Source organism: Cimex lectularius, unplaced genomic scaffold (genome assembly GCF_000648675.2).
Source record: "Cimex lectularius strain Harlan isolate CLEC.00 unplaced genomic scaffold, Clec_2.1 scaffold133, whole genome shotgun sequence".
Lineage (NCBI taxonomy): Eukaryota > Metazoa > Arthropoda > Insecta > Hemiptera > Cimicidae > Cimex > Cimex lectularius.
The window spans coordinates 182,393-189,391 of NW_019394230.1; positions in this window are offsets into that span (position 1 = coordinate 182,393).

The window sequence follows — 6,999 nt, forward strand, 5'->3', positions numbered from 1 at the left end:
ATAACTTCTGACAAACCGCCAGACCTTAAAAGGACTGAAGTTGTTAAACGAAATATTTTCTAGATCAGACTCTAAGGACATGAGAACATATTTTCTGCACCATTTCATTTTGGTTTTTATAAATAGGCCTTTGTCCGGAGGATCAGTTTATAAGATGGATTCATTGATTTACATCAGAAAATTAATAATAAAAGAAAATTTGAAAAATAAAATAAAACACTTCTAATTAATATAAAAATAATTATAAAAAGAAAATTATTTGGGTTTGAAAAATCTATATTATACTCTATATTATATAAGGATGGAAGAGGTTTGAATATTTTTAGAATGCGTACGATCGTGACCTTTAATATCATCTGTTGCATTAACATTGTTCAAATTAGGCAGTTCACGACTTTTAAACTATAATTATTTACTGAACCTTTTACAATGGAATAATAAACGTTAACTCTCTTTTTAAAGTAAAAAATAAACATACATATTTTAACGTTTTTACATATTTGTATCGACAGTTAATCAGTGGTTTTACGTTGTTTTAGTTTATATCTAAGCATTTCATATCACCATTCTTCTTGTTTACATCATAATCAATTTTTCACAAATAGTTTGCTTTCGTTGTTATAGCATAAAAGCTTGGTAATAATTTTGTTCAACTGTTAAACGCTCAGTTCAATAGGACACACCTTATTGCAATTTGTATTGAAGTATTTTAAGAATAATCATTTATAATATAAACATTTTTAATAATAAAACTAAACAGGGGGCATCGGTGGCCGGAACGGTTTATGCGTGACACGGCGTTCATCACTGCACGGTAAAGATCCCCGGTTCGAATCCAGCGGCGCCCTGCATTGGAACCCGACATATAAATGAGCTTTTTTCAATTACACCTGCACCCTGAAGGTTTATATGACCTCTGCTGTTGCGACCCTCGTTTAAAAAAAGAAAAAACTACTAATATTTATAAACCACTAGTACTGATAATGGAAGTCGGTTACCGATTTGAATGAATTTTTTTATGATACTAGATCAAAAGATAGAAAATACGTGTCCGACCGTCTTTGCCAATAGGCTGAAAGAGCTGGAAAAAAATTATTTCAGTAATATTAATAATAGTATTATTAACATTGTTTTTATAGTGGACTGCCTGATAAAAATAATTTATATAAAAGGATTTTTTTTAAACATATAGAAGACGTTTTTTGTTAATGTAGACTAATAATCCTTTTTTTTTTGACGATTCAGTTTTATTAAGCACCTTTTCAACCCCCTTAAACACGAATTCTTATAATAATAAAAAATATAATTTTATTTCTCTAATGTTCGATTTAAAATTTTATAATCTCACAGAAATTTCAACAATTTCCGCAATGTTACAACAAGGTTATGTCAGCAACGTTTAGATAAGTATGTCATTATAAATGAGAAAAATAAGAATAAAGTCAAGAAATATTTCTTAAATATTTTCTTTATATCTGCGATTCTCGTTTATTTATGGAGGCCAGAATTGTGCCATTAACTTTAATTTATAGAGTTCTAAATTCAAACAAAATTTCCTTGATATCATTCTAGTCTAAAACATTAAAATCGTTTGAATGGCAAAACATTAAACAATAATTAATTTTTAATTGTTAAAAAATTTGTATTTAAAACATTTTTTTATTAAAAAAATAAATAGATAGATGTCAACTTTGCTTCTTCTTAAAAAAGGTTTTGTTACGCCGCTCAGTCATTGAATCAAAATTATATTTGAGTTTGATAGTTTGAGACTCAGCTTTCAATGGTTTACATCTTAGCAAACTACACGTAAATGCTTAAATTTGGTCTTTTTAAATTGATCAGCGTCGAAGGTACAAAATAATTTTTTTATCCATACGTTTCTCACTTATGATGACATAATGACATAAAATGTAAACTTTGTTAAAATATCTCTAGATAAATCCAACTTTTATAAAGGTTCTAACGACATTAAACTTAGATGAAGTCGAGGGGAGCTATGAATTTCATTCACTTTCTATCCTATCTATCTATCCTATCTGTCTATCCTATCTGTCTATACTAACTGTCTATCCTATTTGTCTATCCTATCTGTCTATCCTATCTTTCTATCCTATCTGTCTATCCTATATCTATGCTATATCTATCCTATATCTATCCTATAACTATCCTATCTATCTATCCTATCTGTCTATCCCATCTATCTATCCTATCTATCTTATCTATCTATCCCGTCTCTCTATCCCATCTATCTATCCTATCTACCTATCCTATCTATCTGTCCTGTCTATCTATCCTATCTATCTATCTTATCTATCCCGTCTCTCTATCCCATCTATCTATCCAATCTACCTATCCTATCTATCTGTCCTATCTATCTATCATATCTATCTATCCTGTCTATCTATCTATCTCTGACTTTTTGTTTTTCTTTGGATCTGTCCACCCATCTCAAAGAATAGGTGTCTGGCTAGCTAACTAACTTTTTCAAATTTTATTAAGCTTTTTGGACCCTATTTACGACTCTGTCTAGCATTCTATCTGGCTCAATAAATAACTTTTTTTTATTCAAAATTCTTGATAAGTGAAATAATTCAAATGATAACAATACGAAAGTTAAACTATTTTTCCAATAAATGTAGAACAAGAAACTATGAACAGACTTTCTTATTGTTGTTATTTGAATTTTTTCACTGATCAAAAATTTTGAATTTTTAAAAATATTCATTTATCGATAATTTCTCTACTTATTTTAGTAAGGGGATTTATAATGAATTTATTCGAAAATAACAATCATAGATGAAATTGTGAATAAAGCTAGAAAATAGTTTTTTCTACTTAAAGAAAAACAAAGATAATATTTTATGCATAAAGTTTTATGCTTAAAAAGCCAGCAATATCTTTTAAAACATTAACATCAATTTTACATAATCCTGTTTTAAAATGTCGTACATTTATTACAAATGCTAGTGAACGGTACAAGCTAGGAATCTTTACGACGGGATTGCTTTTTCCTTAACTGGCTGAAGGTGAATCTTATGCCTTCATAATGGAAAAATTTGTATGGACGGGCGAAATTTAATGTGAACAACTTATTTGTTAACTACACTTGTTATTTCAAAACGTTTAAAAATAGTATGTAGCAATAATTATTGTGCACTGAGAGATTTCGGCATTCCATTTCTCATAGTCTTAATCATTTTAATTTTAATTTAACTAAATTTTAAAGTTTATTGTATCTTTAACTGTTTAACAATCTTATATACAATCATTTTAATTTCGTAAAAATATCATTGAGTTTAGGTTTTATTAAATTTCCCGTCGTTGTATTTATTAAGTATATCGAACAGTTAAGCTAACAAGAAACGATAGATTTAGACAAAAATCTAACAAACAACAATAATTTATCTTCTTACTTCTTTTTCTTTAATTTTTGTACGACAATCGCTTTAGAAAATTGAGTCATCATGTAGATTCGATCACAGGTACGCAAGGAATTTCACAAATTAAGGATAGCCTTACGGCTATTTTGACGCTTGGGCAAATGTTTTTGTTTATTTTCCCTATGGAGGTTATGTTGGTGTATATAATGTTAATGGCCTTCCTATTAAGGGAAATGCCATTAGTCATCACAACGTAAAAACCGAAATTGCGCTAAACCATACCGGGGACCAATTAAACCGAATGCCCATTAATCATTTGTTACTGTAGGATTTCGGACATTCGCCGCAATATTGGATTGAAAACACTGAGAATATAATATCGATTGTGGGATCTATAGGACCTACTTCTCATTCCGTGTTATTTTATATACCCAAATGTTTCGCAACTGCTTGTATTATGCTCAAACTACTTTGGGAATACTAGAAATGAATGTTTTGTATGGTGAGTCATAAAATTGGCACCATCATCGTTTTTCCCCTCCATCCATCATAATAAACAATTCAATTTCACTTTAGTGGTCTGACCTGTCGATTATTATCAGTAATTCAAGTAATCTGGTAAGAAGAAATTTTTTTATTCATAAAATCAATCTTTTTGTGTACATATTGTTGCTATTAAAAATTAGTATCTTTTTTACAAAAATAAAGTTTTATTTTCAGTATGTAAATAATAATTTTAATACGAGCAATGTGATGTAGTTTAGATATATTGGCAGATTTATGTAGATTTACATAAATAAACACACAGTATTAATGATTAAATGTATAGTATTTAATGTTACTCTATAAAACACGCTATACGTGTTGACGTTCTGTAAGGAGAGGACAAAAATTTTCTGAAAATGTGCACATAACATACGTAAAATAAGTTGTCTCTCTCTCTCTCTCTCTCTCTCTCTCTCTCTCTCTCTCTCTCTCTCTCTCTCTCTCTCTCTCTCCCTCCCTCCCTCCCTCCATCCCACTCTCTCTCTCTCTCTCTCTTTCTGTAACTATGTGTATGTATGTAAAAACAAATCTCTGCAGGAACATATAGCTATCTGACTAGATAAACATTTATCTCTCTACTTACATATCTGTACCATTTTCACATTTATATTTGGTTTTTTGAGATCAAATCACTATCTTTCTCCTCCCCCTCTCTTTCTCCCACACTCCCTCTCCTCTCACTTTCTGCCTCACTTTTTCGCTCCTCTCTCTTCCTCTCACGCTGTCTTATTATTCTCTCTTTTATTGGTAATTATAAGAGAGGCCCTTCGCAACCTAAAATTGAGAGAATTGTTATATAAAACAATATTCATTCATTTAATCATTCTATCTTTCAATCAGTCTATCCATTAGCCATTTATCTATCTATTTATATTATTTTATCGTTATTTATATCTTATATATATATTACAATAATAATAAAATATAATTTTATATTACAGAATGTAATGCGTAAATAACTATATTTTTATGTCTAAACTGATACGTTTATTTTTATTTTTTTATTTATTTTTTTTTTATTTCATTGAATATGTACAAAACTACTGCGATTGAATTTGATGGACTTACTTTACCTATTTTGTCTACTTCGATAATTCAATAATAGTCACTAATTCTAACGCAGATCAGGGCTTGAAATTAATACGTACAATTCAATGAAGAGAAATAACATTAATTTACTTGCCATGTCAAGAGTGTGAAATTAATAATCAGCAAAATGTTCGAAATCTCGTCATTCCGTTTTAACAGCGAGGACAAGCGCACCAACGTTAACCAATTTCGAAAAGACATTGTGCAGGCACTGTGTACTTTTAGTTTTTTAAAATGTAAAACATATTACGTTAACAACATAATTAAGTTATTCTTCCTTTTGCCTTGGTACGATAAAACTATTGGTATAAACGTATCATTAATTATTTAGCCAACCTGTCTATAGGGTTCAGAAATTTGCAGTGAATCAACTGGATTGTTGTTGTAACTAAAATCAAATGTTTTTTAGTTCAACGACTCAATTATTGGTATAATTTATTAAGTCGGTTATTATAAATTTCAAAACTGGTTCAATAAAAGGGGACTTTTTATTCTCTTAATAGACTACATTTGCGTTCTATAGCTTTGAATGGATCGTTTGAAAAAGCTGTAAAACCCTTTATAATAATAACAGTAGTAACATTAAATTCTGCAGCTAGTTAAGTTTGAAACAGCAGCGATCTTCATTTTGATTATACAAATATGGGAATTATCGGGTTGTCCGGAAAATAATGCAGGATTTTAAGTTTTCATTAAAAAAAATCTATATAAAATATTCTGTTTACGTTTACAGGATTACTCATTTGTATNATTATTTTGATTAAAGAACATTGCTTTAAAGTAACTAGTTTCTTTTTTTTTGTTTAATACCAAAATCCTGCATTATTTTCCGGACAACCCAATAGTTTTTGATCGAATTTTAATGTCTGCGATGTTTCAACTTATAAACCTATATAAATTATCATTTTCATAAAAGTCGTCGATTTGATTAAATTAAAATTTATCAATTTCATCAAGAATAAAGACAGCTTCCTGCTTCAACCGTAAACTTTTACGTTATTGAAACTCAATAAATATTACCAAAGCCAAGTTAATTTTTTTAAAAATTAATTAAGGTTTTTAGTTGAGATGAAAAAAAGTTAATGGCACGAGAGGGATTCGAACCCACGACCTTCGGCTAGATACGCCGCTCCTCTACCACCTGGGGTTGAGATGGGGAGTTGATGTCCGAGTGGATCGAGGTCACGATAGCTCAGGTGGTAGAGCAGCGGCGAATCTAGCCGAAGGTCGTGGGTTCGAATCCCTCTCGTGCAATTAACTTTTTTTCATCTCAACTAAAAACCTTAATTAATTGTCTTATATTAATTGGTCAAGCGGACCACGAAAATAGTGAATTAATTTTTTTAAAATTGAGATTTACAATGAATTGACTATAACTTCAATATAAGGGAATATTATAGCAAGCTGATCTCTGAATGGAGGAATTCTTGAATAATAAAAACAAATTAGTGTGATTACATTAAAATAAGGGTCGTAATAATAGTTGTAATTATTGTATTACTTAATTAATTTATTTGTTATTGTTGTTGTTATTTGTTATTTTGAACACACTGTACATTATAATTTGATGTTGCAAGTGGCTCTGGCGACCAGCTTATGCCAAAAAGAAATTAAAAAAAAAAGGAATATTAGTAAAAACTACTTTAAAAAGAGATTATTATCTTGAATGCTTCATAGCAATTTGTTTATACTTCTTCATTTAAAATTACATATCCAAACACACACACAAATATACATATAATCTAAAAAAAAATATATATATAAGTTATGGTTTCGATGTAAGAAACTAATTTTTTAAAAATAACGTTTATTCAATATAATTTAAATAACAACCTAGAATGGACTAAGAATATAAAAAAATAGAATAAGATAGTACAGATTTTTGTATACATTTTGAGCCAGACCCTTCATTTCTTTCTGTCTGTCTATCACTCTCTCTCTCTCTCTCTCTCTCTCTCTCTCTCTCTCTCTCTCTCTCTCTCTC